The sequence below is a fragment of the Hippocampus guttulatus genome, chromosome 10 (genome assembly GCF_054856545.1).
Source record: "Hippocampus guttulatus isolate MCC_2025c chromosome 10, RoL_Hgut_1.0, whole genome shotgun sequence".
Taxonomy (NCBI): domain Eukaryota; kingdom Metazoa; phylum Chordata; class Actinopteri; order Syngnathiformes; family Syngnathidae; genus Hippocampus; species Hippocampus guttulatus.
The window spans coordinates 1,247,077-1,270,935 of record NC_141270.1 but is presented as its reverse complement, the minus strand read 5'-3'; the positions used below and the strand labels follow the sequence as shown (position 1 = coordinate 1,270,935).

At 47.7% G+C, this 23,859-nt stretch overlaps 1 long non-coding RNA gene across 1 annotated transcript; it reads left to right on the top strand.

Annotated features, from left to right (window-relative positions):
* Positions 1 to 17,984: 17,984 nt before the first annotated feature.
* Positions 17,985 to 23,017, top strand: LOC147198802 (uncharacterized). The gene is made up of 3 exons (XR_015101974.1): positions 17,985 to 18,101; positions 20,602 to 20,783; positions 22,822 to 23,017. It is a non-coding gene; the product is annotated as an uncharacterized LOC147198802 (long non-coding RNA).
* Positions 23,018 to 23,859: the final 842 nt, after the last annotated feature.

The following is a 23,859-nucleotide window of genomic DNA, read 5'->3' as shown; positions in this document are numbered from 1 at the left end:
ATTGCTTTCCACCACTCCATTCCCACCTGCAAATTCAATTGCAAAAACATGCCTTTTCAAAGCTACTTCCTTTGTCATCTGCAAGAAAGAAGAATGAGCACAGTTGCTTCGTACTTTGCGTCATTCCGCATCTTTGTTTCGCTGTGAAAAAGCCGAAGAGAAACAAACCCCCCCCAAAAAACTTCAATTGATCTTCATCAGTGGGAACGTCAGTGTTATGCTGCTCGTCAATCATTTTGCAAAGCACGAGAGACCTCTTCCAGGGAAATGAGTGTTTTAAAAATGACATCTTTGCCACTTGCGGAAAGAAGAATGGGCATGTCATCGGCTGCAAAAAACAACAACAAAAACAACATACATGGATCACAATCTGTGTTGCTTGTGTGATGTCTTGCAGTGTTGTGTCACTTTGCTGATGCCATCATAAAAAAAAAAATCTTCATTTTGAGAAAATAGGATACAATGAAGTGACAATAATAACAAGTGGATAAAAAAAATGAGGTCATTCCAATTTTTAAGGGTCTGAGCGAGTCCCTAAGCACTTTTTGCCGACACCTCGGGTCTGGCGTGAGCTCACGTTTGTCTCCGTTAATGACGACGACACAGTTGGTGTCCGACCGCCAGCCAGCGGGTCGCATGGCCGACCGCCACGTCTGACTGGGTCCATGTTGAGAGTGTGTGGTGATCAGAGTGCACGCCTGCGTGCGTATGCTGCCAAAGCACAGTTGGCACGGGGCTTGCCGGACCACCAGCACCATCAAAGGACGAACCGCATCCAGACAGACACCGCTAGTGACATGGCACCGTGGCCACACCCCCGGCGATACTGCGTGAAAGCGGCCCGTCGACGTCGCCACACTCGGACGTGTTGCTGAAACCATGAGATTTTCACACGGAACCCAACAAAAGATGGACATTTGCTGTACCTGCGTGCTCTTTGTGTCACGTAGCAAGGTGGTGGTGGACCCTAAAAAGCGGGCAGGAGCGAGGAGCAGATTGTACTTGATGAATTGTATTAAAACAGACAAAACTAAATCCAAAAGTAAGTCCCAAGAACAAAACGAATCCAAAGTAGCAAACAAAAATAGCAACTGAAGCTAAAACAGAACCGTGACCAAAACAAACCTGACAGGAACAAACAGCAACAAACAAACATGACAGTAGCCAAGAGCAAACAATGACTCGACGCCGAGTGTTCGGGCGGGAGTCCTTTTATACAACTAATAATTACATAACGACCAACAGGTGAGCAGCTGCAGGGGGGAGCCCTACAGTGCCCCCTGTTGGTCCCAAACCAAATCATGAGACTTTGACCCACTCACAGCCTGGCACGGCTTGAAAATTAAGACAAACTCAGCATCCGGTATGCTTGGTGTCAAACCTTTACTGAAAAAAAAACAAAAAAAAACGTGTGTTGAATATACTCAAATTTTAAGTGGTTGCACAAAATATAATCATGTGGCTCCAGGTAGATTTTTTTTTCGTTTTAAGTCGACGATACATCGACTTTTGCCTCAACATCACACGCACCCTCAGCCGCTTTAGACACAGTTCCTTCAAGAAATCTCCATTTTACTCATCTGTACCTTTCACGCTGAACCCAGCGAAGCGGGAGTTTGCTGTAATTGCCACACAAAATATCCTGCGATCTGATAATTAGATGGCGTCAGGATCTGGTGCGATGGCGACAGTACCTTTCGCCATCGGAGTGTCTGGCAAGCCCCTTACACACGAGTGTGATTGTGTCCCTTGTTGGTGGCTAAAGGTGTTGAGATGTGCAAATCCAAGCGCTAATGAATAAATGATAATATTCATCAAGAAAGGGGGAGCGATAACGTGGCACCACGGGGCGCATAAAACGGAGCAAAGAAAAAAAAAAAACTAATGAAAAAAAAAGTCGCCGGGTCGCAACTTCATTAAGATGACACGGAAGGCTTATTGCTTTTTCTTTACCTTTTCATGGCCGGTGTACTTTGCTCGTTGTTATTGTTGTCTTTATTCTCCCTCCCCAAGTCCCTCCTTCATCTGTTTGCCGCTTTGGCGTCATCCCGCCGCGTAGCTCCATTTTCTGCACGTAGCAGAGCGGCGGGTCAAAGTCGCAGCAGTTGCCGTGAACGTCGCGGTTGATGTTTACCTTCACAGACATTAAAGTTTTTTTACAAAATGGTATTCCACATTGCCTATTCAAAACAACCTCACACGCGCTAACAATTAGCATCGACGTAGCAGCGTTGTTACCCTTTAAGCGGCTGATACTTGAATACAAACGATACGGTGATACATGTGGAGACAGTTAATATGACCATACTCATGGCCGTATCTTTTTATGCTCTGTGATGAACAACGGATATTACTGCTGTAATGAAGAACCAAGAGATGAGCTGAGCCCTCAGTACAGTATATACATATTTTTCTATCTTGCACTATTCAGGAAGCCATAGAGATGCTAACGATTAGCATCAATGTGGTGGTTTTGGAAAGCTTCGGGAAATGACTGTCAGAACACGAACATGCGTTTGAGTGACTTTACTCCCATGTTGCTTCACCGGCTTGCTTTCGAATGTATTCCCCCTCTTCCGTAGAATCCGCACCCCCCGTTCTCACTCACCTTGGCCACGCCCAGATCATCTCATTAGATTTGGCGGCGGCGGCGGCGGCGGCGTAGCTTTTGATTAAAAACGCGACCCTCGCCGTCTGGAGGTGCGAGCTCGTTTGGAAGACAGCGCGGGAATATACTGGATGATACTTCATCTTCACACCAGACAAGACAACAACCCCCCCCCCCCCCCACCCCCCACAGATGAACAACGCCTCATCCCCCACCACCATCAAGGCCTCTATTAGTGCACATCAGATCAAAGCGCCAATCAGCCAGCACGCCTGCCTGCTTCGATCTGGACTCAGCGTCCCAGCATGCATTATTAACACGGCATGCTCATATCCCGGGAGGAAATTAAAATCTCGATATACCCGCCTGTGTGTGTGTGTGTGTGTGTGTGTTTAAGATGGCAATCTCTTTCTTTTTGGAGGAGACAAACTAACAGGTAGCAGAGGTGGTCCCTCCTGCGGGTGGCGCTGCGGTGGCATCTTCATGCACATTGCTGCCTGCTTGTGTCGTCCCTCGTAGGGCAAATAGTGACGTCATGTAGAATAAAAAGCAGCGCTTGGCGGCCACTTGGACATCAAATCGTGGAAAAAGAATACAGGAAGCTCACTTTGCTTTTTGCAGAGTCACCGAACTGAAAATCGTGAAACTTCATTTGGGGCGTACCAAGTCCCTTCTGCCCAGTTCTGCCCTCATTGGCCCCGGTGTGTCCTGAAATCGACACGTGTGGCACTTTGACACCACAACACAAAGCAATCGAAACAATTTGGGTGGTTTTGGTTTTGTTTTATGCTTGTTTGCATCAGTTCACGAGCAGAGCGCGAGGTCAGCGGTGCCGCGATTATCCAATTTTGTCACCGTTAGTGTCCTCCTTGATCTGACAGATGGCCTCATCTGAAGCCAAAACGTAGAACCTAAAATCACTCTGATGTTCCTCTTCACAAGTCGTATTCATGTCAAAGCAATTTGGCCACCTTGGATTTGACTACTGTAACCGGATGGAAAATTCAAAAGGCCGAAAAGCTCGTTAAGTGAGAAGCCCCCGGTCTTGCTCACCGACATCCCTCAGCCGCGTTTGTGTTGAATACGCAGTGGACACGTGCTTGTGTAAGGCGGGTTTAAAAATAAGCTTACGCACATCGCACAGGCGGGGATTAGCATACGTTCACCCAGGAAGGAAGTAGGCCAACCCCAAGTGTTCATGGCCCCAATGGACGTGTGTGTGTGTGTGTGTGTGTGTGTGTGTGTGTGAGAGCAGCTGTACCTCCGACTTTCACAACATTAACAACAATCACATCAAGAATTTGCTACAAAAAGTCCCATTTTCATATTTGCGCTTGGCTATTCACAGTCACCCATGTGCATTTTTTTTTAAATTGCCCCCAAAAAATGTCACCAAAGCAATCATGAATTAGCCCCGCTGTGACATCACAGTGGGGTGGAAATGCAGAGTTTGCTTGCGCACTCATTTTGTGAAACAGATCGTCACACAGAGGCGCAACTTTTTTTTTTTTTTGGGCACGCGAGACATCCGTCATGTCCACTTTCCATAAACGGTCTCCTTGAAATGTGTTTTTCCAGTTGTCCATTTTGTTGTGCTGATGGCAGAAGGTGCGTGGGAAGTGTTTGTCGCTTGACTTTCCTCGCTGCTTATGATGCAAAAATATGCTGAAGAAAGCACATGGCATCGTGCGAGTGTGTGCGTGTGTGAGATGGACAGCCGGACAGACGGATGACGCGACGCGTTCAAATCATGTTGTTGGGGTTCCTTCAAACAGTGGGACAACGAAACCAAAACAAAACAACAAAAAAAAAGCTGCCTTGAAAAGGAGATGGAAGGAGAAAATGTTACGTCGACAAAAAAAATCCTGGCTTTATTTACTTATTTCCTTAATAATAATAATAATAACATGACAAATATGCATCTTTTTGTCAGTACAATGCAATATATTTCTCGAAAAATAAGACTGGACGACACTTGACAGTTCATCACTCAAAGCCAGGGCACAACGAAGCATCCCAAGCATTGCTAATTTCAAGCCTTTAACGAAGCTAACGACGGACACGCGAGCCGAGACTCGAACCCAGGATCTCCCCATCGCCAGTGCAGACGTGCTTAACCGCTAGCGCGCCGTGTTGCTGACTCAGGTTCAAGTCTCCCTCACTACTAGATTCGGGCCGACCGATGAGCTCATCGGGTGCGCTCGCTAAGTAGGCCAACCGCCAACACGTGGCTGCGTCGCGGCAAACTTTCCCGACTTTTTGTTGTCAAGGCGACGTCTGGAGGCGAAGACGCACAAAGCGCAACATGGCAGACGTTGATTGTTGAGGGGAAAATGGAACCCTGCCTTCCTCCTTTACCTCATCTGTCTTGTCGTTGATCGGCTTCGGCGTGTTTGCCGTCCCCTGCGTTTGCTCGCGTTCGTTTCGCTGCCGCCAAGCTTGACAGCTCGCCACGCTGCACACACACACCCCGACACACTCTTGAGGTGTCAAACGGTCTTTGCCGTGGCCTTCCATGCAGACGCCCCCCCCCCCCCCCCCCCCCCGTCTGCCGGTAGCGTCGAAAAGGACCTCGTGGGGCCGCGCGGAGGCTCTGGCGGCTCATCGTCATCCCGACGACGCCGCGGGCCACGAGCGCTCAGCGTACATGCTAATCTCTCTCCTCTGAAGCGGAACGCAGATCGAGTCAGATAAGCGAGGCGCTTGTAAAAATAGCGAAGAACAAACGACGTGGAAAGATAACATCCAACTTCTTCCAGAAGACGTCACGCAACGCGTTTCCCGGGCGTCGCCCTCGGGCGTCGTCGTTGAGAATCGTTGCGGTGGAAGTCGGAGCCTGGCAGGTGCTCGCCGTCCATCGATGTTAATGGTGGAAAAGAAGAATCCATTTGTGCGAGTTCTCATTTAGGGCAACAGGAGCCGCCTCACCCGGACTGGAACCCACAACCTCACTTGCAAATAAGCGAAGATCACACGAGAAGTTCCAAATTCTCTCGTAAGCCTTTTTTCATTCGGGATGCAAGATCCAAATTCCCGACGCACTCTTTGCGTGTCGACTCGACATCACAAGCACTTCCGCTCTTCATATTTGGTTAAAAGACAACCGATCAGAAGACGGCCGCCCCCCCCCGGGGGTCGGCATGGGAGAGCGCCGAGCCGCTTGCTCCTGAAGATGAAGCAATCTGTTTCTTTCTTCTTGAGGTGGTGCGCCACTGGTAAATATGCGTAAAATCCCCACCGAATTTCAACATCCTCTCAGAAGTAGCGTAAATACGTTGGCAAGCTCACTCGGGACAAAGCAGTTGCTTCTGGTGTGAAGCGTTTTGGAGGGCAGTGAATAAAAACCAGAGAAAATGGCGGGCTTTCAAAAAAACACACATCGCAAGATACGAAGGAGAGATTTGCCGGATGACTACAACGCACTCCACTTCGGAGTCAGCCAATCCTCCACGAAGCGTCTCCAGTTGCTCCAAAACGCTGCTACTCGCCTCTAGACCGGTACTCGTAAGAGAGAGCGAGAGAGCGCATCACACGAGCGCCTTCGCCGCCCAATCTTTCACACTCGTCTTCAAACTCACTTTTATTCTTTGGCAACATTTCTTCACTTTTGTTGTTCGGCGTCGTTGAAATGCCACGCGGCTCGAAAGAAAGTGTCATATTTCATTTCATCAAAAGTGTTGTTTTTTGTTTTTTTTTTCTTCCCTCCTTCTTAATGTCACATCCACTTTATGAATATGAATGCGTTGGTCTGCGCGCCGGCGAGGGGGGAAAAAAGGAAAAGTCAATTTCTTTCGAAACGCCGAGGGTCAGGGAGAAGGTGAGAACACGGGAGTGCGAGTATATAAGCGGCGCTAAATGACATCTCCGGAGACTCTGATTGTGTTTGTGCTCCGCCGCAGCCTTTGAGATTGAATTTGATGGACAAAATGTGCTCACTTGAACGCATCTGGGAGCCTTTTAACGCACGGCGGGCCGCTTCCTGCTTCGCCACCTTTCGCAATTTAGCCGTGCAGGGCGCCGCTTTACACGCAACAAAGTCTCATAATAAACCGATGCGTTTGAAAAACTGGAGCGAGGCCGACTGATTTGAGATGGCGATCGATTTCGTGTTCGTGGATCCGTCGAGTGGGCGTGGCTTAAGGCAAGACAAGGCAGCTTGGATTTTCATAAGCGGGCGTTTCGGACTTTGTTTTTTTTTTCAAATGTTTGCCAGTACAAACGAATGCGGCGGGCGCGGCCACCCCGCTGCACGGAATGGTCCCGGACCGGCCCGCGAGAACGCGGCGCTGGTGCCGGATTCAAAGTTTGCGCTCTTGACCACGCGAGCGTTTTGCTGTGAGAGTGACGTGAGGCGGCGCCTCATCTTCTTCTTGTTTCGCGACGTGATGGATGCGCCCCAACGCTGGATTGCACTTCCGCTCCTCCTCCCTCGCGCGCCTTGGTCCACGGCGGCCGTTTTCCAGCCTCGGTCTTCGCTTGCCGCCATCTTTTTCCCGCCTGGATTATCGATTGTTTTTACTCGCGCCGGATTTATTTGTGCCGCGGTTTGCTTTGTTTCCCTCTTTTATCATCTTTTGCTTCTCTTTTTTTCTTGGTTTCATATTGTCTCGTTTGTACCCTTCCCACTTGCTTCCTTGCTTTTCCTTTCCCTTGCGGCATTGCTTATCATGTCTTGTCCTTGTCTTTTGCCTTCACGCCCTGCCTTTCTTTTCAGACTTTTTCCTTTCCTTGGGCTGTGACCCCTTTTTTATTTTCTGCCCTTTGACCTTTTCATTGCCTTACGCTTTGCTTTCGTGTCCTCTCCCGTCTTTCCTTTTGCATTCTTACCATGTCATTTCCCTCAACGCTTTATTTTCCTTCCATTTGAGCTCGATTTTTCTTCCCGTTTGCCCCTTTTTTTCTTTTTCCCTTCCCTTTGCTACGTTTCGCTTCTCGCCCGTCCTGTCCTTTCGGCCCTTTCGCCGTCTTCCTCCGTTTGGTCGACAACGGCTGCCGGCTCGACGATTTCCCTCCTCTTCTCCCGGCCTCCATCACGGCAACATTCACCTCGGCTCAAATGCCGATTAACACTCGGCGCGGGGGCGCCGGGTTAACGTTAGCGGCGAAGGAGAGGGAGGAGAGTGATGGAGGGAGGGCAGACAGCTCAGAATTGGGGCTCTTCACCTTTGTTCGCCGGATGATGAAGGGAGCTCGTCACCGGTCACGCCCCGGCCGTCACCTTCTCCTAACAGGAAGGGAAGGAAACCTTGCGGCATTCTTCCACTCGCCTCTCAACAGACGTTTCATCATCACACCATATACTCGTTGCCAAACTGCGGCCTAATCGTCAGTCGTAGCTTGTAAATTCCCCCAAATGATTTGCCCCAAATGATGCAGGGTTTTTATTTCTGGTTCAGACTGAGGCGGATGCGGTGGCATTCCGATTTGTAGCGCCGGCTCATTTTATTTTTCGTCACATTCTGGTCGCGCACTTGACTTTGGAATCGGCCAATCCTCCATCAAGTGTCTCCAGTTGGTCCAGAACGCCGCCGCTCGCCTCTTGACTGGTACTCGTCAGAGGGAGCACATATCTGCTACTCTGGCATCCCTTCACTGGCTCCCGATACGTTCTTTTTAAGATTCTATGATTTGTTTTCAAATTCTTAAAATGGCCCGGCCCCACCTGACCATTCTGAGGGTCCTCCTCCTCCTCAGGTCTGCATGAGACCCGAGTTTATTAGAGGTAGCGAGAACTAAGCAGAGGCTCAGAGGGGGTGGAGCCTTTTCCATTGCCGGTGCCTGACTTTGGAACGACTTGCCGCTGAACATTCGGCAAGCTCTCTCGCTGCCCCTCTTTAAAAATACTCTTTCGTCTTGATCGTTTGACCGTGCTTTCTACTGTCTTTACTATTACTTTGTTGTTTTATTGTTTGTTGTTGTATGAATTCCATTTTGCTCCATGCACAGCGCTTTGTATACAGCGGTGGTTGTTGTCAAGTGCTCTCGAAATACACTCGAGTTGAGTTGAGGGTCTCCGGAGCCCAAAAGTTTGATTTCTCCACCGAATGTTTGAGGCAACGCAAAGTGACAAACAAGCTAGTAGAGTCGCGCCACCGAGGCCCAGCTGCCCCTTTAATGATGTCGATAAAGCTCCAACGGCTGCTCTTCATCACGCCACTAAAGTTTCCCCTTTATGATCGAGATGTCGTACACGAACAACAAACGCTCACTGAATCAAAGGAGCTGCCGCCGCGCGAGCTAAATCAAAAGGAATAGCCGCAATCAACACAAACGCAGACCCAAGACTGCCGAAAAGGACGTGAGGGATGAAACTTCAGACTAGACAACAGATGGCAGAACACACCATTTACCTTTTGGATCTTTTGGAAACGCGACCGAAAGGCTTTTCCGATTCTATGGAATTCCAACAATCAGCCTCTGGATCTTTTGGGAATGCGGCCCCGGGTCGATATCCCTCAGCGCCCAACGTGTAGCCTTTGCGAGCTAAATCTGGCGCATTTGAATCCTGCAGCATTTCACTCGTTCACAACCAAAAGCCACCTACAGATATACAATATCCCACCAACAAGAATATGAATTATCGCCAGACATCAGGGTAGATTTTCATGCGTACGTCAGGGTGTGTGTGTGTGTGTGTGTGTGTGATCCCGCATATTTTACTGACCGCTTTGAAGTTCTTCCGACCCAACCAAGAAAAGTCAGGAGTCAGCTGAAGGTGGAGCCACTGATTATCCTGATCAATCGCATGTGTGTAAAATGTCAATCATCAATGTGCATTTCTGACGTTTACGTGTACTTAATAAAGTGGCCGAGTGGAGGTTTTTCAGTTTCGATTTAGAACCACACACCACATCAAGCTTCTGTGTGTTTGTGTGCACGTCCGTGTGAGCGCACGGGGGTGAGTGCGTGTGTGTGTGTGTGTGTGTGTGTGTGTGTGCTTGTGAGGCATTGAAGTGAGAAATTGTACTCTCCTTTGGGGCACAAGTCACACGAAAAATAGGATATATAAAAATCAGCCCCATGTTTTATTTTGCAAAAAGCTCAACTTTCTTGTTTTTGTGTACTCAGCACGACTCGTGCGTGCGTGCGTGTGCGTGTGTTGTGCAGCGTCTCCGAGGGAGCCGCTTGAAAGATTTCTTTACATTTGATTTTTTTTTCTTGTGTCTAATATTTTTTCATTCATATTTTACAATACATTTGTCATTTTCTTCAACTTAGATACGCTGGTTCATTTCAGTGTGGGAAATGGATTTGTTATACAGCGGTGCTTCGAGATAAGAGTGTGGGGGGGGGGGGGGTGGCGGTGTTACCCGAGGGGCCGCTTAAAGTCGCACACGCGCTTCCGTTTCGTCAAGACTCGTGCGCCGCATCGGAGGGGAATGACAGCGGCCGCTTTGATTGGCAATGACCGAAGTGGGCTGTGAACACACCCACAGCGGCGCAGCGCCGCATCGGCTTGACCATCTGCTATTGATTTATGATTTGTACTTCGGTATAATTTCAGTCCTTGCGACTCCAAACGTAACGAGCCTCTCCGAGTCTTTGAGACTAAGCGGGGAGTCGCATCCGTAAGGTGAGCCGTGCAAGATTGACGATGTTTCTCAGCAAGCGGGCGTGTAAATCATCCGCTCGCTTCCTGCCGCGAGCGTATTGAACAAGGCGATTAGGCTGATTGGACACACATCCGAGCCGGCGGTCGACAATCCACACGAAAGGCAGCAAGTGTTCCAGGAAGAGATTTTCTCTTGTTGCTATTATTGCGGCCCCTTGACAACAAACAGGATTTGCTGTGCTCAAGCACGAAGCGTTGAGGTGAATTACAGGTGAAAAACGGAACGAGAAGAACCGCCGCTGCACTGCGCCGCGCGTCACCCGCCTTGGTTTTCCGCGTCCCGTCACGACGACGAACGGGCCGCCGCATTCCGTGCCAGTCAGACCGCCGGCTGCTCTTATTTCCCACCACCACGAGCTCCTACCAAGCGGACTTTGCTCGTCTGCCTCCGCTGAGGCGAGAATAGCAAAGACTCCCAAAAAGAGAGCCCATTTAAAGAACAGCAATGGATTTCACACAGGCCAAATGACACTTGACAAGTTTTTCCAAAAAATAAAAAATAAAAAAAATCTTTCTTTTGATAGCGAAGGTGAAAAGATCATCACTGAACACGACATTGCGTGGTGCTTGAAAAAAAGTCAAAAAGCCCCGAAACGGTCGGCAGGGAAATGAATCGTGTCAGAATCCAATTTGGATGGCATTACTATTCGGGAGAATCGGTATCGATAAAAAAAAAATAAAATAAAAAAATAAATATTCAGTAGCCGCAGCCTTTAAAATAACCTTCCTCTCAGTTTGGAGGGTTTTACAACGGCTCGTGTATGGGATGACTTATGGACATTTACTGTAGTGATTGATGCACAAATGGAAGAAGAAAAACAAAAACAAAAGCAGCTTTCCAGTTGCTGTCCCAAGTCAATGTTTTGTACAAACTGCAGACGCTGGTGTTGGTAAGCAATGTGTTTTTGTCGTAATGGGTGTGCGCGCACGTGTGTGTGTGTGTGTGTGTGTGTGTGTGTGTGTGTGCATGAGCGTTTTCCCTGACTGGGCCAGTTTGAAGCACTGCAGCACTATAATATTCTAAATGGCTTGGCAGACCTGTTCAGTGCGTACACACAACACGCACGTGCACACGTGCGCGCCATTCTGCTGCGTTCCGAATTCCAGCGGCAGAGGCCTCCAGTTCACTGGGTTTGGTGTGTGTGTGTGCCTTTAAGGGCTTTGTGTGCGCTTGCTTGGTGAATAAACGTAGCAGGTTTGTGTGTGAAACAGGTGGCAAGCCTCCAGTGACAACAAGTCCATTTGCATCATGTCCGCCATTTGAAATTTTAGTCCGACTCATTGTAAAAGCCACGGAAGGATTTTACAATTATTTCCCCATCTGACTTCGTCATGTTGCCAATTGCCACAAATTGACATCACGATGTGGGAAGCAAAGCGGACTGAGTAGTGGTTTGCACACATGCTTCGTTGTCCAAATATTTTCGTTTGAGGAGCGTAAACATCAAGATGGAAGGATGGATATGCCACTTTAAAATTCTTCCGCTTTTTGAAAGCAATAATATGTTGTTTGTATTGTCCAGTGCATGTCATCAACTTTCTGTTCAAGGTGTTAAGGCAAATAGTTGAGGAATTTTGGGGTGGCCGACAGCCCTCTAGCTCCCAGAATAGATCCAGCTCTGCACTGAACAGCAGCCAAATCCCACCTCCTCATTCAGAACAAAAGTGTCGTCAGATGAGCATTTTTCAAACAGTTTCTTGAGGATGATGAATGCGATGTCGCGGGCCGCAGAAAAATGGACGGCGGGCCGTAAATGGCCCCCGAGCCGTAATTTGGGGTTTGAAATTCCCAATGGCACGATGCCGATTCGGATGCGTTAACAAGTTTGAGGCGGCAACAAAATCAAATCGCTAAGCGATGAGAGCTGAGCTTGAACTGTCGTCGTTGACAGCGTCGACGCGGCCTTGCATTTCCTGCCCCTTCCCTCTCATACGGCTTCCAAAAGTAGACGAAAGATGAAATATGTCACCTTGCCACATCCTCCATCGTGTCAGCTTTCTCTGCGATGTACTGCAGCTGTCGAACATTACACCAGGCCTCATTTTAGGTCACTCAATAAATAGAATCGAAACCCGCGAGAGCGTCGAGCAAAACCGCAAAAGCCACAAAGCGATGATGCAAGCAAAGGTGCGCAGTGCTTTGAGCGGCCGGCGAGCCGCTTGAATCGATGCGGCTCTCGTTCGTGTTGAGACCTAAAAGTGCAACAACGATCGGTTGACACACTCACCGACACATAACGACCGCAAGCGCAAACTCGTTTTGATGCGAACAAACCACGTCCACGCGAGTGCTTTTTCTTAAAATATCGCACGATTTTCATCATGCAGAGTGCATATAAATTGGGGCCCGGATGCAATTCTCAGCAGCCTTTTGGCCTCGAAAAACAAACCAAAACCAAGATGCTCCACATACGATGGCCGCTGTTGTGACTGTTTGTTCCTCCTTAGCGTTTGAGTTGCTCTGCAGTCGCCGCGGCTCTTTTACGCTTTATCGTTATTCTGTCTGACAAGCTTGATGTCTCACAGTATCGAAACTTGAATGACTCAGTGACAAGTCCCGTTGCTCTTAGATAAAGACTTTTACTTTTCAACATCCGCGTCACGTCTGCTCCCGGGTCCTCATTGCGTCGCTGACGTGACGGCTAACAAAAGCAGCGGGCAATCGGATCATTTGCTCAGATTATGGTCAAACGCTTCCGAAAGCTTTGGACGTAGCCTCACGGCGTAGACGCCGCGTTCATTCAGTGGAACTCAAACCGTACCACTGACCAAAATATTGGCTACACGTCAGCAGGCGGCTTTGAAAGACGCTCATCCATAAAATTCAGGTTTGGAAACCACTAGTGCGACTCGCAGATTGCTTGGGATGTGACATCAGCACAGCCTTTGAGTTGAAGATAAAGATTAGGCAGGAAATCGCCGCCTGTCGTGGCGGCGGTGATGGATTAGCAATCCTGGCGACGTACAGTATTGATTTATTTTGTATTTCGGCGCTAGCTTGGATGCAGTTGTGCAATCATTCATCGACTCGGTGTTCGGATTAACCATAAGAACAAAATACACATGCACACAGTATCCTGTCGTAAATCCGCGAGAGCTGATAGCGACTGATAAAAATATCAATTATTGGCGTCGTCAGTCAGCATGAATAATCATGAGGGACGCTACTGAAAGACACACAAACACCGACACACACTGCTGGCTCCATTCTGGGCTTCAAAGCAGCTGCTTGACAAAAAGGACACACTTCAGTGAACTCTTTTGGGTTTACACGAGACAAACACTCGCAATATCAGACACAATTATGGGCTCTGGTCAGACAATGAGTGTGTGTGTGTGTGTGAGAATGTGGCCATTGGTATCGCCGATAACAAATCTCATTTCCGCCATGTTTGTCAGTCTTCCAGACAGGCATTTGTCTCCCGCTCGGCTCGACAAGGGCGAGCCGAGCGGCGTAAGCAAGGAAAAAAGATTTCCTGGGCGGATAAGCGTTCGCCTCCGAGCGCGAGGCTCTTGAGACGCGCGTCAAGTAGCGGCGGCGGCGGCGGGACGACTTGTGGCTGCAACTGTGGCTTGAAGGGCTCGTCACATTGCGACGCTACGCCCTCCACTGCCGACGTGGCTGGTCAAGAGGACGTATCTCGATCCAGCATATTTTGCCTTGATGTGCCGCATTTAAAACTCATTCAATACCAGCCAATTCTGGAGCAAGTCTGAAAAGACGTTTAAAAACGTCTTTGGGAGTGAATGAGTTAATCTGGTTTCGATGTGAGTTTTGGCAGTGAGGTCTGGTTCTGAGACGGGCCTGACAGCGTTTCTTCTCGTGGTGCGGACCTTTCCCATTGTCAAGGGAGTAAAAAGGCGGCTGATTTGTATGGAGGACTAATTAGCCGGAGCTGCCAGACAAAGGGAGACGGCAATTGCCGGACTGGACGCGGCGCCGCCGCTCGTGCTCACCGCTCCGACTAAGCGGATGGCAATTACTGGGAAGCCAGGACTGCAAAACATTTGACAGAGCACAAGCAACACACTTAAAGTCGCTCGACTCTGACAGCACTAAAACACTCTCAACACGGCATTCGGTTTACATTTACAAACTGTAAAGACCAATCAAAGTGACACGCTATGGCACCGACGCAGCTTTTTTTTTCCCTTTGTTTTTTTGACTGACAAAAAGGCCCAAAAAGCCAGGCCTGAAAAATGGCCAAAGTCTGCCATTTTGCTGAGAAGCCGCCATTTTAGAGTCTGCTCATTTCCAGGGGTCCATCAAAGAACCCCCAAAAAAAGCTGCTCAGTAGCGCCCAAATGGATCTTTGTGAACATTCAGCAGTTGGGGCCACTTGGAATTCACTTATACACATTCAGCATTAGTAGACCCGCTCAAAAGTCTGAAGAAGCCATGACTCCAAAGATACAGGAAGCCCGAAGCCGCCATTGTTGAGGGCCTCAAAAAGGCGATGTGGTCATCTGAAGAACCCCCCCAAAAGAATTAAAGTTGAAACTATTTCCACAAGCTGCATTTGTTATCACTAACTTCAGTCGCGATTTGGTCTTTTCGCTCCAGTCTTTAATTGCATGCAAAAGAGACTGTTAATATTCCATGAGAGGTTTGGCTCAACATCGTTTAGCGGAGCTGAAAATCTCAAAGAAAGAAAGAAAAAAAAAAACAAATCGAGCTCAGCGAAGTGCGAAATCAGCCACGTTTCAAGTGGGATGAGCGTCTCTGGCGGCGACGGCCGGCCGGCGGCGCGAGTTGAAAAGCCACATTTGAAGCCGTTGCGTCAGCCTTCATCATCGCCCTCGTCGGACAGACGCCGTCCATCAGCGGCGTTCCCACGCAGGAACGGCGGCGCAGATCACAGGCAAGCTCGCAAAAGCGTGTCGGCCAAATGTTCCGGTCCGTTCCTCCGTCGGAACAAGCGACAGCTGGCGGCCAGCTGTTGCACCCGAGCACACGACGAACGCCGATGCCGCGGCTAATATGTTTGAAAACTGACAGCACGGCGGCGACAAACCTTGTGAAAGGTCGTCCGAGCACACGTGCGTGCGTGCTTCTTGTTATCACTGAGACACCAAATGGCAAAATAATTTGATAGCTGCAGGTCCAACGTGTTAAAAACATAACCGGATCCGGAACACGTATGGTAAGAAGACCGGATCGAGAACACATATTGTATGTCAACAAAAGTGACGCTTAAAAACAAACAAACAAAAATCCTCAACACACACGCGTGTGCACACACATGCGGTTTCCTTGGCAACAATATTTACTCTTCCCATTAACGCCACTTAGCCGCATGTCCCATTAGCATCGAGCTCCCATCTGTCTACTGCCACGAGAGGCCTCCTGCTGTGTGTGTGTGTGTGTGTGTGTGCGTGCGGGTTATCTTGATGCCCACCACAAAATCGCACATCAGCTCCATTCAGGTCCCACCCGGAGCACGCGGCAGCGACTACTTCCTGTCATGTGATCGAGGGCGCGAGGAGGTGCGAGCAGGTTCAGGTCGGCAGATGCCGACGAGGCGCTAATGAGGAGACGTCTCATCACGCCGCTCCTAATGGACTGTCGCATGTCATCTCGTCACCTCTTGGGAGCACGTGACTCACTCGCTGACTGCTTGGAAATGTTCTTGATCCAATTTTGTTTCTTCACATGTGATTGATCCAGTTCGGTTTACGGAACTGATCTCGATCCAAATGAATCTTAGGATGGGTGTGATGCCCATTTCAGATTTTTATTTTCTTTTTTTTTTGTCCAATCCAATCTCTTTAACTATTTGTTCACATTCGAAAAGGCAAAGCGTCAGCTACTGTGTGAGTGTGTGTATGTGTGTGTGTGAGTGGGTGTGTGTACCTGGATGTAAGCACGACTCAGCATGTTTGCCAGTCAGCCTGCTGGCCTCGTCTCCAGAACTTTCTAACAAGGAGCGGCCTAATCAATCTCCACTCGATAATCATGTGGAGCCATTAGTGTGTGTGTGTGTGTGTGTGTGCGTGTGTGCGTGTGTGCGTCAAAGCCCCATATGTGCCAACAGTGAGGATGAAGCAGAGTCTTTCGGTCGGCTATCAGCACCTGAGACAGGAAGCTGGCAGGGAAGAGAAGCCAATAACGGCCTGGATTGACAAATTGGGGGGTGGGGGTGGGCAAAGCAAGTAATAGAGAGCGAGAGAGCTTTGAAGACAGGATGTGTGAAAATGAAAAAAAGAGAGAAATGAAAAAATACGAGGCAAAGTGCCAAGCAGAGAGCCAGCGTAGCGCAATTCAACGCACGATGCAACGCACGATGCAACGTCGTGCCACTTTGACAGAGCGTCCGCACCTCAACAAATCTCAGCCAATAATTCGCAGTTGGATTGATGCGCACGTGTCAGTAAGCGCGTTTACACCTAAGGCGCTCATATCTTAAATGAATGCGTCGATGTACAGGAACAAGTATGCCAACCCCATTGGATCGAGAACACTCACGGAAACAGAAATGAAACTGGATCAGGATGGAGAACGTATAAGAACACAAACGTGGATAAAAAAAAAAAAAACATGTACGGGAGCAAAACTAGATTCGGAACATTTATGGAAACAACTCGATCAAAAATATGTATGGAAACAAAAGATTGTTGAAGACAAACAAACTCAAGAACACGGAGTGGCCCAAAACAGGGTTGAGAACAGACTTTCAGATGCGGTCTTGATCCACTTTGGTTTCTGAAGCCCATTTTGATCCACTTATGTTTCCAGACTTGTTCCTGAGCTAGTTACGTCCTGAGGAGCTTGCGATTTGTCATCATCGGTGTTCTGGATCGGGTTTGGTTTCTGGGAAAACGGCTAAAACTACAAGAATGTTTGAGGCGTCCGGAAGAAGTTGTGACGTCATGGCGCTGAAGTTTGATTGAAGGTCTTTCTTACTTTGCCCGAGATAACATCAGCGCACATCTGGTGTCCTCGTTTAATCTTTGAATGGTCAAAGTGTGTGTGTGAAGCAGCTTATTGTTATCTGAGCAGATCTTCATCTCGTGTCCCCGGGAAGTGTTCCAATTCCAGCCTCATTGATTGGCTGCGCTGGCTCGAACAACAACAACGAACGCCCGACGCCAGCGTGAAAAAAAATGAAGCGTGAAGACTTTTTACTCAGTCTTTGTCACCGCTTTATATCAGAGTGGGTCTGCGAATGGCAATCACAACAACACTTGCGAGTGTTAAGGGGGGGACCATAACTTTATCACACTCCAAGTATACAAAATCAATCAATCAATCAGAGATTACACTAGAAGCTTAGTTGACAGGAAAAATTATACATGCAAAAGTGGTGAACATCAAGAACATTTTTTCTGGGAAAAAAAGCTGAAATGAGACCTTCAAATATGCGGGGAATTTTTTTTTTTAAGCAAAACTGGATCTGGAACACAAATGCGTATGTTTGCTTTTTTAGCATAAAATGAAGCGGACTACAAAAAAAAAAGAAAAAAAAGAAAGACCATCTTCTCGCTGGCCTGGTAAGGAGTTTTTGTCCTTGCGCGTGATTGGACATTATCTGCTGTGCCACTGGTGGTGAGGAGAGCGAGTGGCTAGTACAGTGTTGGCGAGACTCTCCACACCGCAATCACCCTTAAGTGGCGCACACAACCTCAGTGACACACACACACGCACACACAAAACACGACTTACAGCTTTGCCACAATGTGAGCGAAGGAGATTAGCGTCATTGTCTATTGAGCGCTCTGGCACTGGTCACGGCTCAGCGCCTACCGCCGCCGCCTAATAACCAAGAGCGGGTCAGGCAACACACCTCTTCAGTCTCGCCTCTGTGAACAAAGTCAAAGAAGTGGAATAAAAGGCCCTTATTTTTGTCTGAAACGGATTAGCTGCGACCGCAAATACTTTAGGTCAGTGATGCTCATGCTAATAAACGACCGGTTTCCTGGGAATTGAGTCAGTAAACATAGCCACGCACAACATTAGCTGTGCTGATCGGGAGCTAATTAATGTTAGCTAGCCACGTTAATCGGCAAACGTTAGCCAACACTAACCGAGTGGGGCATGTTCATATAATTTGATCAATAAGTGCAAAGACATACGGTACCTCGCCGAATGAGTATTTGGCAGTTGTAATATCATTCAAAAGGCGATAACTGTTTCAATTTAATCAAAGGAAAATGATCAATAGCCTTAGGTCAGCATTAAGGCACACTGATTTTAAAAATGCATTTTTCTGTTAGCATTGCGAGCAAGCACGCTAGGAAACATAAAACATTAGCCATGCTTGTAAAACTGCTTCAACCAAAACATGAATTTTGCCAAGAAATCATCGCTAACCACGTTTTCGATCCATTGGGCATATTCAAAATAGTTTGAATAATTCCAGCGATGTTGGAGCCTTGGAGGAGGAAACGACTCTCGTGAGGGTCAAACTTTTGAAAGCCGGAGCTCTCGTTTTGTCAGCGGCCTCTTTTCGTTCAACTCATAATGTAATAATAAGCACGTCAAAGTTATTTAGAGTTATCTTTTGGATATTAAATTTCTTCATTTCGTGTGTGTCGTGTGTGTGTGCGCGCTAATAAGCCAGCTAATAAAGGAGGCGGAAGTGTTTTGGGCCGTCAAGGCTGAGTGGCCAGCCGCGGGGCCTCTCACTGTTTGTTTTGCGAGCCCTAATAATGGTGCTGCAGACTTATAATTAGCAACTTAGTGAAGTGAGGAAATTACAGGCGAAGAATCGATGGCAGGGGAGACGATCACCGCGAGGCCAGCGTCCCGACTCGCTCTGACAAAGATGACGGGGAAAATAAACAACAAAAAAAACAAGGAGGCTCATTGCCAAGGTCAAATATTCATCAAGTCATCAAAGCCAAAATCAACTTGCGACTCATAATTAAACGATGAATTCATACTCAAGAACGTGCATGGAAACAAAAGTGCATTGAGGAAAACATACAGACACAAAACTGGACACAAGAACTCATCCTGTATTAAAACAACGCCGGATCAAGGCTGACAAACATGCATTTGATGTTAACCGCAAACAACACGAGACGTCGCCCATTCGGGCTCAATGCTAGCAGTCCCATCTTGTACTGTAGCATACGTTGCCTCCGAAATTCCCGAGTTGCGACTCTCCGCATATGAACAATGAGCAGTGAGCTTGTGTGATTGTGCTTCGCCCACACTCGACGGGGGCTCTTCATCCCCGCCTTGTGACAACAACAACAGATGGCGAGCAAGCGAACAAAGAAGACAATCCGAACCTGAAGAAAACCAACATCTGCCCGCGCGTCTTATGCGTCATTCCGCCCACCGGCCGCCGCTCTACGTATGATATCATGCTCAGTGAAACCTTGCTTACGAAATGGCAAATAAGAGGTGCCCCCCCCCCACTCCTCTTTTTATGAACCAAAACTTAAAATGAAATGGCTGTAAACTTACTGATTAAAAAAAAAACAACAACGTGCAGAATGTATGAGAACATTTACAGCATTTTTTAAAGGTTCTTGAACACTGACAAACTCATTTAAACGCATAATAAATTCAGAAGAGCAGGACCAATGACTAGGACAAAAATATTATACAAAGAGGGTGCCGATCCCTCTGTTTCGAGTCAAGAAATATGTATTTTAAATATAAATAAATCACTTCACAATATACTTCAATAAGCATGCCCAAAGATGTACATGGTCAAAATTCTGTAGGTGTAAAAAGCAGGATGAAAGAGCATTTGACATTGAACAATCTTCAGCAAAAGCCTGGCTGGGTTGAAAAAAAAAAATCATCTTTTTACTCTTTTTCTTCTTTCAAATGTACACGGCGTCAATCATTTTTTGTTGTACACTGTACAACCGCAAAGAAATATGTCAACTAAAGGCTTTGTGAACCCAGAAACTGCCTTGGAGAGGGGGTTACTGTATTCCAGTGGTCCAAATAAAGGCCCTGCCCATGATCACAGATGTCACTGAGATGGTGATTATAGCACGCAGGTTTGCGTTGTATCCCAGGCCTACGCTCCATCCATCCATCCATTTTCCGAACCGCTTGATCCTCACTAGGGTCGCGGGGGGTGCTGGAGCCTATCCCAGCCGTCTCCGGGCAGTAGGCGGGGGACACCCTGAATCAGTTGAATGTGGGAGGAAACCGGAGCACCCGGAGAAAACCCACGCAGGCCCGGGCTCCTTCCGGAAAAAAAAAGGGGCTCACATTGAAAAATGACATTTAACCATAAGACGCTTTCATTCCAAGCAGAGTGATGAATAGCGGCATTTAATTGGGGCCAGGTATAAAAGGCGGGTCACGTGCATGTTTGCCGGCTTTTGTGAGGGATGATGGATGACGCGATTGCCGTTGAGCCAAAACAAACACGCGCTTTGACCGGGAGCTCATCGGTTTTGTTTTTCTTAGGAGCAACCGCCATATTTCATCAAAGCCCAAAGAGTCACGTGACCACACCATGGCCATGGGATGACTACATTCACTCGTTTATATCCTGGCTTGGGGCACCCCCCCCAAAAAAAAAAAAAAAAGCATTCCAACTCCACACAGGAAGGCCGGAGCCCGGAATCGAACCCCTGGACCCCTGCGCTGTGAGTGTGCTTTTTCTCTTTTTTTCCTTCATTCATTCAAATGTTCATTTTTCACATGAGGAAACATGGAACCGGAATTGGCAACCGACTATTTCTTGAGTTTGATATCCACATCTCCTTAGATCACGTATGCCCCCCCTCCCAAAAAAAAAACCCACACGCACACAAAACAAAAATGGCCCAAAAGAGCCGATGAGTGTGAAGTCTGCGGGGGGGTGGAAAAAACGCGCAACAATCAAGCAAAAGAGATGCGACATTAACCCCCCGCGGCGACACGGGCGACGGCGATGGGAGTCAGAGTAACGCCACGCGTACGCTCGCTGCCGGCGCGTGCCGCCGCTTGTAATCAACCAGGCCGCGTTGTCGCTTCTTTGTAATTATGTGCAACTTAATGATGTGTTTGCCGCCTTCATTAAAACACTCTCCGGCTTTGTTTTTTTTTTGGTCGTGTCACTGAAAGTTTTGGCGGCACTTTCATAAGCACTCCGTCATGAATATTTCCCCGCCGTACGGCATAAAAGCTCGTGCGAGTTGAGAGTTGCGCGCACGCACCTGAACTAAGAACCCCAATGCCCCTCTCTACGCAACATATGACGGGATTCACGAAAATTACGATTTTATCTCATTCCAATTGGATGCACTGCAATTGACCCGAATGAATGACGTGGTTCACTTCGATTTGGATGCAATCTGATTCTCGCAAATGATTTTTTTATTAACTTTTTTTTTTACTCTGCGATCCGATTGATCGGAATTGGAATTGCTCAAATTCCGTCACGACGCGATTCACTTCAGTTTGGAAAAGATTTGTTGTAATTACGAGGTCATACGATTGACTTCAGTGAATAGCGGTCCAAAAAAACCCCTACTGTCTTTGTTTTTTAATCTATTGTTTATACATCATTATTTTTGCATTTTGTATACGGCGGTGGTTGTTTGGAAGTGCTCGAGAAATACGGGCGAGTTGAGCGTATCGTAATGTTACTCAAGTCAAAAGCATTTCATCGGAATTGTAGCGCATCGGAAGAATTTGGAGTCAATCCGATCCAAACCACTTTAAAAAGCAAACTCTTTGCAAACCTCGGAATGTTGGAAGGGAAAGTGCGCGTGTTGCTTTTTCAAGTTGTGCTGGTGTTGATGATGATGCAAAGCCTCTTAGAGGAGCGGGATTAGCCCGATCATTGTCCAGCGGCTTAGAGCAGGACGAGCGTTTGTTTGCCGCAGAGATATGTTTAGCAGCGCGCCGCCCACAATGGGCCCGCACGCGGGGATGAAGCTCGGGCAGAATTTGGGCCCGGGCGGCATGGTCGTTCATTTAAATTGGAATGGAAATTTGATGACCATCTACCGTGTTGCCATGCTGCCCGTCGCCGCTCTGCAAACAATAGTCAGGAGGAAAAACAAATTCCATGTTTTGGTCTGGGCGAAAAGAGTCGACATTGTGAGGGGCGCGTCCATCCTTTCTGCGGGTTTTGAGTTCATTTATATTCTTGAGGCGGTGCGGGCGCGACCTCTAAAAGTTGGCTGGGTAGTGCATCACATCATTCTCTCAAAGTCAGCTTGACTTAATAGCAACGGGACATTTGGTGGCGACGTCAATCATGAGTGCACCCGCAAAAAAACAAAAACAAAAACAAAAAGTCTCAACAAGTCATCTTGACAAATGCATAGCAAGTCTGCTATTTTGGTTCCAAGCAGCCACGTCAGGTTCATTTCAAAAGGATCCTTCGATATCTTGTCCGACCGCTACAGCAGATTAGAGCCAAACAGCCAATGCTGAATTGTGTCTCGATATTGTTTATTTATGATTTATTTTGGAGTGTTATGACTCTTGCTTGCACCTCCCGGATTGAAAAATGAAATCAATAAATCAGCCCCCGAAGCCAGTTCGACTTTGCTGCAGTCCGCTAAATTTGTCAATCATGAGTCGACCTAAAACAAGGTCTGAAGAAGCCATGTTGAAAAATGTCATTTTAATAATTTGATTTTTTCAGAAATGTTTGGATTCAGACGGGTAAAATTGTCATTTATCTTCAAGTACCGCCACGGCCAGGTGGGCATGAATGGCTGCCAAGTGGGATTTCGGCATGATGGGACGGACGACAAAAGCAGCGGGATGTCCTTTCAAGCATTCCGGGCAATGCCAAAAACCCGCAAATTCAAGCTGATTTTTAATATTTAGAATTTATATTTATTGATATAGTTTTTGTTCTTCTTCTTCTCCCTTTCATAATTTTGTTGCTGTAAATCGGGAATTTTGCCATTGTGAGACAAATAAAGGTTTTCTTATCTTGACAGTTCAAGCGCATCTTGTTCATTTTCATTTCAAAAATGACAATAGTTGTAAATGATGACATTTGAATCATCATTTAAGCGCCCTTTTTTATTTTCAGAGGTTGTACATGGTGTAAAAAAAAAAAATAATAAAAAAAAAAGAAAAAAGTTTGAAAAGCACCGCTGGCCAATATTTCCAAGTTCAATTTACGACCTGCATCTGGCCTCCGGGCCACTTGGGGGCGATACAAAAGCCGTGGTCGGCGTGTTTTTTTTGCTTACTGTGCTACCGCAGCCTATAAAGGTTTTATGTGGAACGTTGTGTACAGTCAATAAAATGACAATATGATCCCAGGCGGTTGTGACCCGCTCCGACTTAGCCGTGATAAGAATGCAGGCGCTAGCTTAGCTTAGCTGGCGCCCCGATCGGAGTGCCGTTGCTGTTGCGTGCGCGCGCCGGGCTCCATTATTGATGAGCAGCATATCACAGCAGCATGCAGCATTAATGCGTCCTTTATGGAGCCATGTTTCTTTGCCGTTTCCTCGCTGGGGGGTGTTTTCTGCTCGCGTTGTTTTTATTTTAACGCCTGAAATGATGGACGAGGCGGGGACCCCCGTGACCCCCTCCGGGTTGGGCCGGTCGGGGGATTCCAACCTGCCGCTGCCTCGTCGTTCCATAAATTCAGACGGGCACGGCGCATTATCCATTACCTTGCCGTGGCTCCACGGGGACGGCGGCGCGGAAGGGGAAGACGGGGGCCACGTTGACATTATTTGCGCGTAGGAAGCCGTCAGGGTGTTC